General features: G+C 37.9%; 1 protein-coding gene across 1 annotated transcript in view; it reads left to right on the forward strand.

Moving 5' to 3' along the window:
• TCEAL9 (transcription elongation factor A like 9) overlaps positions 1-16,630 on the forward strand; it is a 22,327-nt gene extending 5,697 nt beyond the window's left edge. The window contains exon 4 of the transcript XR_006340031.1: positions 16,212-16,630. The gene's annotated coding sequence lies outside the window, so the exon portion shown is untranslated. The remainder of the gene's footprint in view (positions 1-16,211) is intronic.
• The last annotated feature ends 1,213 nt before the right edge of the window (positions 16,631-17,843 follow it).

The raw sequence follows: 17,843 nt of genomic DNA on the forward strand, positions 1-17,843 counted from the left end.
TTGCATTGTAACATGTATCCTTGCATGTATCCTTGCATGTCAAAATAGTTTCTTGTACTTACACAAAGTCCTTCCCTTCCATGAATTCTGAGTCCTTTTCCAGATGTTATGCTATTAACCTACTATTTAACAGAAAAGGAAGCAAGGCTTAGAGAGATTATGTGTCTCGGCCAAGGTCACCCAGCTATTAAATGGAACACCTGCCTAAGGTCAAAGCCCTCACTCCTAATCTCTACTCTGCAACAGTTGGTATTTAATAAATACTAACAACAACAACAGCAACACTGCTAAATGGATTCCCATCATTTCCTTAAAGCTCCTACTCGTTATCCCAGAATAGATGTTACTTCTTTTAAAACAGTTTTTATTGAGATATAATTCACACACCATACAATTAAGTGTACAAGTCAATAGTTTTTAGTGTACATTTTCATATCAAAGAGAAATACCATACCTTAGCAATGATCCTGCCCCCACGCCTCTATCCCTTCAGCCCTAAGTGAAAGTAAGTGAAAGTGAAAGTCACTCAGTTGTGTCCAACTCTTTGTGACACCATGGACTATACAATCCATGGAATTCTCCAGACCGGAATACTGGAGTGGGTAGTCATTCCCTTCTCCAGGGGATCTTCCCAACCCAGGGATCGAACCCAGGTCTCCCAAATTGCAGGCAAATTCTTTACTAGCTGAGCCACAAGGGAAGTAAACATCAACCTATTCTCTGTCTCTATAGATTTCCTTTTCCTGGACATTTCATAAGAATGGACTCATAAAATGTGGTCTTTTATTATTGGCTTTTCTCACTTAGCATATGTTTTCAAGGTTAGTCCATTGTGCACCATGTATTAATTTCTTTTTATGGCTGAACAATATTCTGTTGTATGGATATGAACATTTTGTTTATCCATTAGTCCATTGATGGATATTTGGGCTGTTTTCATCTTTTGCTTGTTATGGATAATGTTGCTATATAGATTTATGTACAAGTTTTGTGCGGACATAATGTACTTATTTCTCTAGGGTAGATATCTAGCAATTGAATTGCTGTGTCATACAGTAACTCTATGCTTAATTGTTTCAGGAACTGCCATATTGTTTTCTAAACTGGCTGACCATTTTACCTTCATTGTGTATACCGCTGTATACTTACCAGCAGTGTGTAAGGGTTCCAATTTGCCCATATCCTTGACAACACTTTATTTTCTGACTTTTTGACTGTAGCCATTTTAGCAGAGGTGAGTGATATCTTATTGTGGTTTGGATTTACATTTCTCTGATGGTTGATGATATTGAGCATCTCTCCATGTGCTTATTGGCAACTAGTATATATTACTAGGAGAAATGTCTATTCAAATCCTTTGCCCATTTTTAATTGGGATATTTGCCTTTTTATTATTGAGTTGTAAGAGTTTTATTTGTTTTTTTTTACCAATTGATTTTTTAAATTAATTAATTAATTTATTTTACTTTACAATATTATATTGGTTTTGCCATACACTGACTTGAATCTGCCATGAGTGTACATGTATTCCCCATCCTGAACGCCCCTCCCACCTCCTTCCCCATCCCATCCCTCTGGGTCATCCCATTGCGCCAGCCCTGAGCACCCTGTATCATGCATCAAACCTAGAATTGTGATTCGTTTCACATATGATATTTTACATGTTTCAATGCCATTCTCCCATATCATCCCATCCTCGCCCTCTCCCACAGAGTCCAAAAGACTGTTCAATACATCTGTGTCTCTCTTGCTGTCTCGCATACAGGGTTATCGTTACCATACTTCTAAATTCCATATATATGTGTTAATACACTGTATTGGTGTTTTTCTTTCTGGCTTTCTTCACTCTGTATAATAGGCTCCAGTTTCATCCATCTCATTAGAACTGATTCAAATGTATTCTTTTTAATGGTTGAGTAATAGTCCATTGTGTATATGTACCACAACTTTCTTATCCATTCATCTGCTGATGGGCATCTAGGTTGCTTCCATGTCCTGGCTATTATAAACAGTGCTGCGATGAACACTGGGGTACACGTGTCTCTTTCGATTCTGGTTTCCTCAGTGTGTATGCCCAGCAGCAGGATTGGGTCATATGGCAGTTCTATGTCCAGTTTTTTAAGGAATCTCCACACTGTTCTCCACAGTGGCTGTACTAGTTTGCATTCCCACCAGCAGTGTAAGAGGGTTCCCTTTTCTCCACACCCTCTCCAGCATTTATTGCTTGTAGACTTTTGGATAACAGCCATTCTGACTGGCATGTAATGGTACCTCATTGAGGTTTTGATTTGCATTTCTCTGATAATGAGTGATGTTGAGCATTTTTTCATGTGTTTGTTAGCCATCTGTATGTCTTCTTTAGAGAAATGTCTGTTTAGTTCTTTGGCCCGCTTTTTGAGTGGGTCTTTTATTTTTCTGGAATTGAGCTGCAGGAGTTGCTTGTATATTTTTGAGATTAATTCTTTGTCCATTGCTTCATTTGCTATTATTTTCTCCCATTGTGAAGGCTGTCTTTTCACCTTGCCTATAGTTTCCTTTGTTGTGCAAAAGCTTTTAATTTATTTATTTATTTATTTTTAAGCTTTTAATTTTAATTAGGTCCCATTTGTTTATTTTTGCTTTTATTTCCAATATTCCAGGAGGTGGGTCATAGAGGATCCTGCTGTGGTTTATGTAGGAGAGTGTTTTGCCTGTGTTTTCATCTAGGAGTTTAGTAGTTTCTGGTCTTACATTTAGATCTTTAATCCATTTTGAGTTTATTTTTGTGTATGGTGTTAGAAAGTGTTCTAGTTTCATTCTTTTACAAGTGGTTGACCAGTTTTCCCAGCACCACTTGTTAAAGAGATTGTCTTTTCTCCATTGTATATTCTTGCCTCCTTTGTCAAAGACAAGTTGTTCATAGGTGTGTGGATTTATCTCTGGGGTTTCTATTTTGTTCCATTGATCTATATTTCTGTCTTTGTGCCAGTACCATACTGTCTTGATGACTGTGGCTTTGTAGTAGAGACTGAAGTCAGGCAGGTTGATTCCTCCAGTTCCATTCTTCTTTCTCAAGATTGCTTTGGCTATTCGAGGTTTTTTGTATTTCCATACAAATTGTGAAATTATTTGTTCTAGTTCTGTGAAAAATACAATTGGTAGCTTGATAGGGATTGCATTGAATCTATAGATTGCTTTGAGTCATATACTCATTTTCACTCTATTGATTCTTCTGGTCCATGAACATGGTATATTTCTCCATCTATTTGTGTCCTCTTTGATTTCTTTCATGAGTGTTTTATAGTTTTCTATATGTAGGTCTTTTGTTTCTTTAGATAGATGTACTCCTAAGTATTTTATTCTTTTTGTTGCAATGGTGAATGGAATTGTTTCCTTAATTTCTCTGTTTTCTCATTGTTAGTGCATAGGAATGCAAGGGTTTTCTGTGTGTTAATTTTATGTCCTGCAACTTTACTATATTCATTGATTAGCTCTAATAATTTTCTGGTGGAGTCTTTAGGATTTTCTATGTTGAGGATCATGTCATCTGCAAACAGTGAGAGTTTCACTTCTTCTTTTCCAATCTGGATTCCTTTTATTTCTTTTTCTGCTCTGATTGCTGTGGCCAAAACTTCCAAAACTATTTTGAATAGTAGTGGTGAGAGTGGTCACCCTTGCCTTGTTCCTGACTTTAGGGGAAATGCTTTCAATTTTTCACTATTGAGGATAATGTTTGCTGAGGGTTTGTCATATATTGCTTTTATTATGTTGAGGTATGTTCCTTCTATTCCTGCTTTCTGGAGGGTTTTTATCATAAATGGATGTTGAATTTTGTCAAAGGCTTTCTCTGCATCTATTGAGATAATCATATGGTTTTTATATTTCAATTTGTTAATGTGGTGTATTACATTGATTGATTTGCAGATATTGAAGAATCCTTGTATCCCTGGGATAAAGCCCACTTGGTCATGATGTATGATCTTTTAAATATGTTGTTGGATTCTGTTTGCTAGAAATTTGTTATGGGTATTTGCATCTATGTTCATCAGTGATATTGGCCTGTGGTTTTCTTTTTTTGTGGCATCTTTGTCAGGTTTTGGTATTAGGGTGATGGTGGCCTCATAGAATGAGTTTGGAAGTTTACATTCCTCTGCAATTTTCTGGAAGAGTTTGAGTAGGATAGGTGTTAGTTCTCTAAATTTTTGGTAGAATTCAGCTGTGAAGCCATCTTGTCCTGGGCTTTTGTTTGTTCGAAGGTTTCTGATTACAGTTTCAATTTCCGTGCTTGTGATGGGTCTGTTAAGGTTTTCTATTTCTTCCTGGTTCATTTTTGGAAAGTTGTACTTATCTAAGAATTTATCCATTTCTTCCAATTTGTCCATTTTATTTGCATATAGTGCTGATATATATATATGATATAGTTTCTTATGATCCTTTGTATTTCTGTGTTGTCTGTTGTGATCTCTCCATTTTCATTTCTAATTTTGTTGATTTGATTTTTCTCCCTTTGTTTCTTGATGAGTCTGGCTGTAAGAGTTTTTATATACTCTGAATATAAATCCCATGGATACATGATTTGTACATATTTTTTCCCATTCTGTGGGTTATCTTTTTACTTCCCTGATGGTATACTTTTAGAAAATTATTTATTTTATGTATTTAGTTTTGGCTGAGCTGGGTCTTTGTTGCTTTGGGTGGACTTTATCTAGTTGTAGTGAGTGGGGGCCACTCTCGGTTGCAGTGCACAGGCTTCTCACTGCAGTGGTTTCTTTTATTGTGGAGCACAGGCTCTATGTGCACAGGCTTAAGTAGTTGCAGGAAGCAGGCTCAGAAGGTGTAGCTTGCAGGCTCTAGAGCATGGGCTCAGTAGTCCTGGCGCCAGGCCTAGTTGCTCTGCGGCATGTAGAATCTTCCCAGAGGAGGGATTGAACCTGTGTCCCCTGATTGGCAGGCAGATTCTTATCCACTGTGCCACCAGGGAAGTCCTGATGGTATACTTTGATGCCCTCCAAATTTTAGTTTAGATGAAGTTTAATATATATTTTTTATTTTTCTGCTCATTCTTTTGGTGTCAAGATCGTGAAGATTTGTACCTATATATTTTCCCCTAAGAGTTGTATCATTTTAAATCTTACATTTAGGTCTCTAATCTATTTCTAGTTAATTTTTTGTATATGGTATGAGATAAGGGTCTCATTTCATTAGTTTGCAAATGGCTGTCTAGTTGGTCCAGGACTATTTGTGAAAGGACTATTTTTTCCCATTGAATGGTCTTGGCATCCTTGTCAAAAATCAGCTGAAACATAATTTTATTTCTGGACTCTCAATTCAGTCCTATTGACCTATATGTCTATCATGTGACAGGATGACACTGCTTTGATTACCATTGCTTTGAAGCAATTCTGCAACCAGGAAACATGAGTCCTCCTATTTTATTCATTTCCAAGGTTGTTTTGGCTATTTAGGGTCCCTTGCAATGCATATGAATTTTAGAATAAGCTTGTCAATTTCTACAAAGAAATCAGCTGGGATTATGAAAGGGATTGCATTGAATCTATAGATCAATTTGGGAAGCATTACCATTTTAACACTATTAAAATTTTCAATTCATGAACATGGGATTTTTTTCCCATTTAATTGCATCTTCTTTAATTTCTTAATGGCATCATTTAATTTTCTTCTTTAATTTCAATAGTAGTTTGCAGTTTTCAGAGTATCGATTTTGTGATTCCCTTATTAAATGTATTTCTAAATATCTCAGTCTTTTTGATACTTTTATAAGTAGAATTGTTTTCTTAATTATCTTGTTCTGATTGTTCATTATAAGTGTATAGAAATATGGTTGTATTGAAATATCTTTGTATATTCATCTTACATCTTGCAACCTTGCTGAATTGTTTGTTTTGTTAGTTTATCAGTGGATTCCATAAGACTTTCTATACATCAGATTATGTCCTCTGGAAATATAGTTCTAATTCTTATTTTTCGATCTGGATGCCTTTTATTTCTTTTTCTTGCCTAACTCTCTTGGCTAGAACCTCCAGTTGTAATGTTGGATAGAAATGGTGACAGCACATATCTTTGTTTTTGCTCCTAATAATAGGGAAAAGATATTCATTGTTTTAGCATTAAGTGTAATGTCAGTGGGGGGCTTCCCTGGTAGCTCAGCTGGTAAAGAATCCACCTGCAATGCAGGAGACCCTCGTTCGATACCTGGGTCAGAAAGATCCCCTGGAGAAGGGATAGGCTGCCCACTTCAGTATTCTTGGACTTCCCTGGTGGCTCAGATGGTAAAGAATCTGCCTGCAGTGTGGGAGACCTGAGTTTGATCCCTGGGTTAGGAAGATACCCTGGAGGAAGGCATGGCAACCTACTCCAGTATTCTTGCCTGGAGAATCCCCATGGACAGAGGAGCCTGGCAGGCTACATACACTCCATGCAGTTACAAAGAGTCAGACATGACTGAGAGGCTAAGCACAGCACAGCACATAATGTCCATGGAGGGTTTTTGTAATAACTTTCATTATGCTTAGGGAATTCCTGGTTTGGGGATGCTAAATCATGCTTGCATTTTGGGATAAATCTTTTGGTCATAATGTATAATTGTTTTTATATGTTTCTAGATTTGTTTTCCTAGTATCTTGTAGGGGGATTTTTGCATCCATATTCATAAGCAATACTGGTTTGTAGTTTTTTCATGTCATATCTTTGTCTGGATTTTGTATCAGGGTAATACTGGTCTCACAAAAAAAGAGGATAAAGGTTTCCTTTTCTGTTTTGTTTGTTTGTTTGTTTTTGTTTGTTTTGACGAATTTGTGAAGGATTCTTCCTTAAATATTTGATAGAATTCAGCAGTGAAGCCATGTGGCCTAGAATTTTATTAGTGGGTAGTTTTAAAAAATATATTACTAATTCAATCTCTTCATTTGTTATAGGTGTATTCAGATGGTTTATTTATTCTTGAGATAGTTTTGGTAGTTTGTGTTTTTCTAGGAATTTGTCCATTTCTTCTGTTATCTAATATAAGGGCATGTAATATTTCATATTATTCATTTATAATCTTTTTTCATATCTATAAGGTCAGTAATACCAACCCCTCTTTCATTTCCAATTCTAGTAACTTGACACACATTTCTCTCTTTCCCTCTCACCCTCTGTCTCATCAGTCTAGCTGAAGATTTGTCAACATTGTTGATCTTTTCAAAGAATCTGCTTTGGTTTCATTAGTTTTCTCTATTCTCTATTTTCCATTACATTAATTTCTGCTCTAATTATTATTATTTCCTTCCTTCTGCTTGCTTTATGCTTAGTTTGCTCTTCTTTCCCAGTATCTTAAGGTGGAAAGTTAGGATGTTGATTTGAGATCTTTCTTCTTTTTTAAATACAGGCATTTAAAGCTATATATTTCCCTTTATACAAGTTTAGCTTTATCCCATCATTTTGAGTACATTGTGTTTCTAAATACCAAAGTTCCACACCATAAGTTCTGGTATGCTGTATTCTATGTTTCATTTTTCTTTAATTTCAAAGCATTTTCTGATATCCAAAGAACAAATGTTCTTTGATGCATTGGCTATTTAGGAGTGTTTTGCTTAATTTCCAGATATTTGTGAATTTCCTAAATTTTTTTCTGTTGTTGATATGAAATTTTATTTCAGTGTGGTCAGAGAACATATCTTCTATAACTAACTTCTAATCATTTAAATTTATTGAGGGTTGTTTTATGGCCTATTACATGGTCTACCATGGAGAATGTTCAATGTGCACTTGAGAAAAATATGTATTTTGCTGTTGTTGGGTGGCATATTCTATATGTCTATTAGGTCTAGTTGGTGCATGGTGTTCTAACATCTTCTATTTCCTGGTTGATCTTCTGCCAAATTGATCTATTTATTATGAAAAGTGGGTTATTAAAGTCTCCAACTATTACTATTGAATTATCTATTTCTCCCTTTTTTATTGTCAGTTTCTGCTTCATACATTTTGGTCCTCTGTTATTAGGGGCATATATATTTATAATTGTCATATATTACTTATATGTTAACTCTCTTATCATTAAATTCCCTCTTGCTTCCAGTTTTTTGTTTGGCATGGAAAAAACTTAGAAGTAGTTACTCTATTGTAACAATAAGTAAAGAGTTGAATAAACTGAGAATCAAGAACTCCTCTTAGATCCATTAAATGATTGAAGTCACAAAGCAAATCCCTGCTCCAGACAGGTGACAGACAGGCAGATACACAGAATCACAATTTGCTAGAGTAAAATCTATAAACAGAAACTTCCCCAGGAACCAGTACTGATATAAACTATATACTATAGTTATATACTATAGTTTATATACTATAAACTATAGTTTACGAATTGCTAGAAGCTCAATGTGGACAAGTCTGAGATTTAAAACTCCAGAGAGGCCCAATTTAAGGGGTGCACTCACACTTTTAGAGACCTATGAGGTTTTCACAGTGAATATTAGAGAAAACCTCTTTGTCCTTCTGGAAGGGGAAGGGGAAAGTAGGCATTTTTAAGTGTACCCAGAGTGTTCTATTCTTCTTAATAGTCAAGAAGAACTATTTTTTACCAGAGCCTAATTAGAATTTTCTCCTTCGCCTTTCACTTCTTTTCTTTTCACAGCTATTTGTAAGGCCTCCTCAGACAACCATTTTGCCTTTTTGCATTTCTTTTCCATGGGGATGGTCTTGATCCCTGTCTCCTGTACAATGTCACGAACCTCCGTTCATAGTTCATCAGGCACTCTGCCTATCATATCTAGTCCCTTATATCTATTTCTCACTTCCACTGTATAGTCATAAGGGATTTGATTTAGGTCATACCTGAATGGTCTAGTGGTTTTCCCTACTTTCTTCAATTTAAGTCTGAATTTGGCAATAAGGAGTTCATGATCTGAGCCACAGTCAGCTCCCGGTCAAAATTCTCCAAGCCAGGCTTCAGCAATACATGAACTGTGAACTTCCAGATGTTCAAGGTGGTTTTAGAAAAGGCAGAGGAACCAGAGATCAAATTGCCAACATCTGCTGGATCATCGAAAAAGCAAGAGAGTTCCAGAAAAACATCTATTTCTGCTTTATTGACTATATCAAAGTCTTTGTGTGGATCACAATAAGCTGTGGAAAATTCTGAAAGAGATGGGAATACCAGACCACCTGACCTGCCTCTTGAGGAACCTATATGCAGGTCAGGAAGCAACAGTTAGAACGGACATGGAACAACAGACTGGTTCCAAATAGAAAAAGGAGTATGTCAAGGCTGTATATTGTCACCCTGCTTCTTTAACTTCTATGCAGAGTACATCATGAGAAACGCTGGGCTGGAAGAAGCACAAGCTGGAATCAAGATTGTGGGGAGAAATATCAATAACCTCAGATATGCAGATGACACAACCCTTATGGCAGAAAGTGAAGAGGAACTAAAAAGCCTCTTGATGAAAGTGAAAGAGGAGAGTGAAAAAGTTGGCTTAAAGTTCAACATTCAGAAAACTAAGATCATGGCATCTGGTCTCATCACTTCATGGCAAATAGATGGGGAAACAGTGGAAACAGTGTCAGACTCTATTTTTGGGGGCTCCAGAATCACTGCAGATGGTGATTGCAGCCATGAAATTAAAAGACGCTTTCTCCTTGGAAGGAAAGTTATGACCAACCTAGATAGCATATTAAAAAGCAGAGACATTACTTTGCCAACAAAGGTCCATCTAGTCAAGGCTATGGTTTTTCCAGTGGTCATGTATGGATGTGAGAGTTGGACTGTGAAGAAAGCTGAGTGCTGAAAAATTGATGTTTTTGAACTGTGGTGTTGGAGAAGACTCTTGAGAGTCCCTTGGACTGCAAGGAGGTCCAACCAGTCCATCCTAGGGGAGATCAGTCCTGGGTGTTCATTGGAAGGACTGATGCTGAAGCTGAAACTCCAATACTTTGGCCACCTCATGCGAAGAGTTGACTCATTGGAAAAGACCCTGATGCTGGGAGGGATTGGGGGCAGGAGGAGAAGGGGCTGACAGAGGATGAGATGGCTGGATGGCATCACCAACTCGTTGGACATGAGTTTGAATAAACTCCAGGAGGTGGTGATGGACAGGGAGGCCTGGCGTGCTGCAATTCATGGGGTCGCAAAGAGTCAGACACGACTGAGTGACTGAACTAAACTGAATTAGAGTTTTATCTAGAGCCTAGTTTATCTAGCTAGAGCCTAGCTGACCTGGGGGAAGGACAATATCCAATCCCAACACCTCTCTCATCATCCTGTCCCAACTAAATGAGAACGAGGTGAGGCACTGAAAAGCACTTGTCCTGTCCATATGCAGTTGTTAGGTTCCTATTATTGCCAGTTGATTAATCTACTATTTTTTAACTGTGTTCTTGGGCATCAATTGCTCTGCAACCTAATTAAATCAAATTTGGGCTCCCTTGCAGGAAAAGTTCCAAAGGTCAGTGTTTAATATTTGTTCCAAACAAAGAAGGAGAACTCCCCACAGCCATCTTCTTACCTGACTTTTTAAAACATATATTTATTTATTTATTTATTTGTCTGTGTCAGGTCTTAGTTGCGGCACTTGGGATCTTCATTGTGTCATGTGAGATCTTTCATTGAGATACATGGACTCTCTAGTTGCAGCACACTGGCTTAGTTCCTCCAAGGCATGTGAAATCTTAGTTCCCCAACCAGAAATCAAACCCATGTTCCCCGTATTGCAAGGGGGATTCTTAATCCCTGGACCACCAGGGAAGTCCCCTTACCAGACTTTTTTTTCAAAAAAAATCTTTTATTAATAATAATAGCACATTTGAATTGAATGTTGATTGGGCATCAATGTCAAAAATACTATATTTTCATTAATCTTCAAACCAATAACAACTCTTAGAGGTAGAGATAAAGAGACTTCATGTATAAAAATACTTCATGGTATTTATTTGCCTAAGCCTGGAAGTGGAAAAGACAGGCTTTGAGCCCTCACTCTCCAAATGCAAACTATTACCCAGTGAAATGAACAACTGCAAACTTTTTAATTTGCCTTCTGCTAGGGAAGATGTTTTTCCTCCTAGTTCTCTGAAGGGTACTGTCTTTCCCTTTAAAAGAACATTACCTGACTTTTTAAAACAATCTAGCCAGCTTACGGCTACCTGGTATCTTCACCAAACCCCTGAATCACTTCCCAATTGCCTCCACAACAACCATTCTGTTTTTAGAGCAACTTTGGCTTGAATGCCTCCATGCTTTGTTGCAAATAAAGTAAGTTCCATTGGGGAAATTTTAGCACCTATATGATTCATGACTTTCTTCTCTCCCCAGGCAAAATCTCTGAGCCAGGGCTCTGGATCTGGGGGTGGAGACAACAGCACTTTTATCTTTGAATGACACTTGTGCTTTAGTACCTGATGTGTTAAAGTAGGCAGAAAGGAAACAACAGCCTGATGTTCTCTCACCTTGCTTCTCATAGTGTGGAACCACACCTTACAGCCAAACCAAGAGTGATAAGGACCCCAGTATTCTCAGTGGTACCATACCCACAGGACAATTTCCATTCTATTAGTGAGGGCTGGTTCCTCTCAATTGCACTCACCTGGAGCCTAACCTTGCAACCTCAGTAGTTGAAACAGGATAAGAAATACTGATATACTCCTCTTCTGAGAAAGAAATCACCATGGCAGTGAGCTGCAGGAAGAGGATATCCTGTGTTCTTGGCTGATAGTTAGGAGTGCAATTTTGCTTCCTTTATTTACATTTACATTACATTACAAATGTAATGTAAAGGAAAAAGGGAGAGGTCTAGGTTCAAATACCACAGATTCATATTTCTTGTGAAGTTTTTATAGATTTTCTTGAATAGATAGTTTTCCACTTAATGGTTTCCCTTAAAACCTTTCTAAAGCCTTTAACTTGTTTTGCTTGTTTTTTTTTTTTTTTTTTATGAATTTCACTAGTTTCACAGGAAAGCAGATCCACAGAGATCCTCACATTGTCATAGCAGAAATTGACCTCCTAGACATTCCTTCTTCCTGGAAGACTTCACTGGCAACTGAGTTAGGTCCTCTTACTCAGTGCTGTAATCTCCCCTTCAGTACTTATCGCACTCTCCTTGTTTCCTCTCACTAAACTATGTGCTACATAGCAATATGAAGGTTATATCTGTCTTATTGCTTTTTATATCTCCAGGGCCTGGAGCATAGTAGATGCTTAATAAATTATGATTGAATGAAAAGTATATTTCTGATATTTTAATTAAATGGAAAGAACTGTGTCCTAGAAATCAGAAATGTAAATACAGTACTGAGATTGAGATGTGAAATGGGCAGGCAGTGCCTGCCACAGAAAAGGCCTCAAATAATAGATGGATAAAAGAAAGAATGAGAAATAGATTTGGGACTTTTAAAAATTATTTATTTATTTAATTTATTATGTTTTGGCTGCATTGGGTCTTTGTTGCTGCACGTGGGCTTTCTCTAGCTACAGAGAGCAGGGGCTACTCTTCATTGTGGTGGGGCTTCTCATTACAGTGGCTTCTCTTACTGCAGAGCATAAGCTCTAGGTGCATGAGCCTCAGTAGTTGCAGCATGCAAGTTCAGTAGTTGTGGTACATGGGCTTAACTGCTTCATGGTGTGTGAGATCTTCCTGGATCAGGGATCAAACCTCTGTCCCTGGCACTGGCTGGCAGATTCTCAACTACTAGACCACCAGGGAAGTCTGGGACTTATTAATAAATGAAACTGAGTAGAGGGCAAGAACATGGACTCTAAGAACTAAACTGTATGTGTTTGAATTCCTGTTCTACCACTTCTTATCTGTTGCATAGCCTTGCTGTCCTACAATACTATTATTTGTAAAATAGGGGATGATATTAACACCTACCTCATAGAATTTGGAGGAGAATAAAATGCAATAATGAATATACATATACAACACTTTTTGATATATACCAGCATTTATGTAAGTGCTGTTTTATTTCATTTTCATCACTATGTATTTTTAAGGAAACTAGGATAATTCTGTATATACTATTTCATAGCCTGAATCTAAAAGAAAAATAATTAATGATTTTTCCCTTCTACTTACAAAAAGAATACCTTGTCCTCTGAGATAATTTAGAAGATAGAGGTAATCACCACTTGATGTCCAGCATTAGAAAAACATTTTTAATCTCAAATATGAGGACAAGTACAATAAACGGAAAGGGATGAGGGAGGAGTGGGAGTGCAGGAAGGGGTCATCAAGTCACCAGACGTAAGTCTCTAAGTGTAAAATATGGCTCAAGATACTGTCATGCTACAATGCCTAAGTCTTAGATTCATGGTGGGAAAAGTAGCCCCTGACTCAGGAACTGGGGCAGGGGTGTAACATGGAGAGGAGGAACGGAGGAAGGGAAGAATGTGTGAGTGTGTGTGTGTGAGAGAGACAGAGTATGTGTTAGCTTACTGTTTAGTTATAGATAAACTTGGGGTTTCCCTCATGGTTCAGTGGTAAAGAAACCACCTGCCAAGCAGGAGATGTGGGTTTGATCCCTGGATCAGGGAGATGCCCTAGAGAAGGAAACAGCAACCCACTCTAGTATTCTTGCCTGGGAAATCCCATGGATCTCTAATAGATAGTGAGGTCCTGAATATTTGTTGATTTCACACTCAGATGTCTTAGCCTTATGGCTTTGTACTTATATAATACAAGATCTCTTGAATGAAATATTGAATACATTATCTTTCAAATGTTCCAAATTCTTAAAGTAACATCTTTAAAATTTTATCACGTCTGTTCTCAGTTCTTCAAAGTTCTTGGCATCAAAATTATAATGGCCATAGCTTATTGGGAAGCTAAAATAGGCATAATTTCCTAGATTTTTAATATCTGGCTTCAATTTGTTAATATGTGCTTACATTTAGGAAAAAAGAGAGAAGCACAATAAGACTGAAGCACTGAAGCATTGGAATGACCCATAGAGAACCATTCTAGGCAGGAACAGAGATATCCACACCCACAGAGCCCACCATGTGCCAGACTATCTGCTTTCAATCCTTGCACTCACCCATGAGAGTATAATGAGAGGAAAACAGGACAATAACTACAATTCAACTGGGTACCTTTCCAGCCAAATACGTGTGAGCTATATATCATGGCAATATGCAAAAAGATCTCAGCAAAAATGAGTTGCCTCTGATAGAATATTAACCTGATATCACCACAGTTTGATTGAAGTGTAGCTAGTTGAGGCAAAATCACAAAAGAGTCTTATTTTTCCAATAGCTCCTCAACAGTGCTCTATTATCCCCACCCTCCACTTTCTACTGGATAATAAGCTTCTTTAATTGTATCTCAGTCCTGTTCCCCAACTTTTCAGTTACTTTTGCTTATTAAAATATTTCAGTTAAACTGTTAAAGGTTTGGTTCTATGTCTTTTTAAAGTTTATTTTTTCTTGAAATATAGTTGAATTACAATGTTGTGTTAATTACTGATGTGAAACAAAGTGGCTCAGTTATACATATATATTACATGCATTCTTTTTCATATTCTTTTCCATTGTGGTTTATCACAAGGTATTGAATATAGTTCCCTGTGCTGTACAGCAAGGCCTTATTGCTTATCCATTCTATATATACCAATTTGCATCTTGGTTCTATGTATTTTAAAACACTGATATCACTTTTGATTCAGAATTCTCCTCATCCCTCTAGGAGATCTAATTTTCTATCTAGAGTCTATCTATCTATCAGTTACCAATTATAAGGTCTATAGACTGACTGTAAGTCTATAAGCTTACATGATTATGTAGCCTGGGAAGTTCCATGATGTGCTGTCTACAAGCTGGAGAGCCAAGAAAGCCAGTGGTGTACTTTAAAAGCCTGAGTGTTGGAGAGCTAACATGTAGGTACCAGTCTGAATTATAAGTCCTGAGAACCAGGAACACCAAAGGCAGGAGAAGATCAAAGTACCGGCTCAAGCAATCAGACAGAGAGTGAATTCGACCTTCTGCTTTTCTGTTTTATTTAGGCCCTCAGTGGTATTAGATGATGTCTACCTGCATTGGGGAAGGCCATCTGCTTTACTCAGTTTACCAATTCAAATGCTAAACTTTTCTAGAAACATCCTCACAGACACACTCAGAAATATTATTCAGCCAGATATATGGGCATCCAATGGCCTTTTGGATTCATAAAATTAACAATCACACCCTTTTCCCTGGTTTACGCAAATGACTTGACAGTTTGAAGAAGAGGGATATAAAGACAACTCTTTATGTGAATACCGAGGGTAAGATTGCTATCCCACATGATTAATCATCACTGAAGCTCAAGCTTGATTTCTAGAGAACCTGCTGCTAAGGACTCACATCCAAGCATCTCCCTTTCAAGTGTTTCCTTGGAAGACTGGGCCATATCTTGTATGTGACTCTTACCTCATAACCCTCACATGGAATTCCTATAATTCATAGGTCTCTTTGTCCTAGTCTGTATCAGTTTCTGGTAAATCTGTATCTCAATAACTCCCCTCTTCCCAACTCTAGAACTTGTAAGCATGGTAGGATTTATTTTTCATGCTTATCCAGAATTGGGAAATTTGGTAGGGGATTAATCTTAGCCCTTTCTCTACCTGGCCACACCACAACATCATCTTTCAAAAATGTTCTTTCCAGGCTCCCATAGCATCTAGGTAGCTCAAAATCCCAATGGTAATGCAGATATCCAGCAGAGGAATAAGTGAACCTTAACAAGTGATGGGAAGAATTGACTCATTGGAAAAGACCCTGATGCTAGGAAAGATTGAAGGCAGGAGAAGGGGACAACAGAAGATGAGATGGTTGGATGGCACCATTGACTCCATGGACATGAGTTTGAGCAACCTCTGGGAATTGGTGATGGACAGGGAAGCCTGGTGTGCCACAGTCCATGGAGTTGCAAAGAGTTGGACATGACTGAGGGACTGAACTGAACTGAACATCTTGTAGATATCCCTAAACTTTATGTACTATTCTTTTGGGGTCCCATCTCCTTGGCTTTGGTGAAGGAAACCGATCAAGTGGCTGGTTCCACTATAATTATAGGAGATAAGGAAAGGAAATAGGTTCTTTTCACAAATACTGCACTTCCCCAAACATGAACACAGGTTCCTCCTTCCCAGTACTACACTACTCTTCACCCTCTCTGTCTTTCAGGGCACATGAGTCCCAAACTAAGACTCTTATATCCTTCCAACTCAGCCTTAGAAATTTAAAAAAATTTTGTTCTCAACAGGTTGTTATCTACTTTCAACTCCTCAGAAAACACCAAGGACAAGAAAAGATCTCAATCAACACCTCAACACTTTAGTGAAGACAACATCATTACAAGGACAAATTTCACCTATCTTTATTATTTTTAACTAATTTATTTTTAATTGAAGGATAATTGTTTTACAGAATTTTGTTTTCTTTCTGTCAAACATCAACATGAATCAGCCATAGTTCACCTATCTGTAAAACATCACTTCATTACAACCAACGTCCCATGTAGCATAAACTCTAATCTTGGAAAAATACACAAAAGTATGTTTTCATCCAAGAAAATTTGGTGGTTTCAAGCAAAAGACTAATCCAAGATGGATCAAAAAGATAATAGCAAAGAATTGAGCCACTGAGAGAACCAAAAATCTACTTTTCAAATTTTGTATTCAATGGTTGCATGTGTGCTCAGTCTCTCAGTCATGTCTGACTCTTTGTGACCCCATAAACTGCAGCCCACCAGGATCCTCTGTCCATGGGATTCTCCAGGCAAGGATACTGGATTGGGTTGCCATGCCCTCCTCCAGGGATCTTCACAACCCGGGGATTGAACCTGCATCTCTTACATCTCCTGCATTGGCAGGCGGGTTCTTTACCACAAGCATCATCTGGGGAGGCCATTCAATGGTTATGTCATAGCAATTTGCCTACTTTCAGGGGATTCTTTCTAGGTAATTTCTAATTTTCATAAAAGTTTTTCTATATTGCTGTAAATATAGTCCCCTGAATGAAAAGCAACCTATTAGCCTCAGTATGCATGCTGCATGCTAAGTCGTTTCAGTTGTGTTGGACTCCTTGTGACCCTATGGACTGTAACCCGCCAAGCTCCTCTGTCCATGGGATTCCTCTGTCCATGGGAGTGGGTTGCCATTTCCTTCTCCAGGGGATCTTCCTGACCCAGGGATTGTCTCATGTTTCCTGCACTGGCTGGCGGATTCTTTACCACTAGTGCCACCTGGGAAGCCCCATTAACTCAATAGTGGATATATCAGTCAACAAATATTCACCTACCGGGGTCCAGCCCCAGCAGGATCCAGGGGAACCCTCAGGATGAATGGCATCGGTGAGAGAGAGACACGTAGGACTGGCCTTGATAGGGCTAAGTCTGCGAGGGGGAGAGAGAGAGAGAGAAAGAAAGAGACCAAACCAGGAATATGCAGCAGAGTCTGGCAGTTGTTTTATTTTTCACTGTAGCCTTTATACCCTAAGTTGGTACATTTCTAAGGGGCAGATAAGCATACAGACTTAGTTTAACATTACATCAGCTTGTCCTTCATGAAACCAGGTGTTCTCTGTATATTTTTTATTTACAAAAGTCTTTTCCCATAGATTTTTTGTACCTTGTCTTCTGGCCTTGAGGTTAGCAGAAAACAGAAAAGTGGCAGTCTCATGGTACAGCAGGTTGCAACATAATAGAAATACAATCTTGTTAACATAAAAGTCAGTCTTTTTGCAGAAATTCTTAGCTAAATTTATCTAAAAAGTTTAGCACACAAAGACTCTGCGGCTCTGGTGAGGCAGCCCCTGTTTAGCACTCCTGGTTAAAATTAACAATTATCTTATTGTTTTTACACTAGGGCTAAACTCTTATTTTACTATATCTTTA

Source organism: Cervus elaphus, chromosome X (assembly GCF_910594005.1).
Source record: "Cervus elaphus chromosome X, mCerEla1.1, whole genome shotgun sequence".
Lineage (NCBI taxonomy): Eukaryota > Metazoa > Chordata > Mammalia > Artiodactyla > Cervidae > Cervus > Cervus elaphus.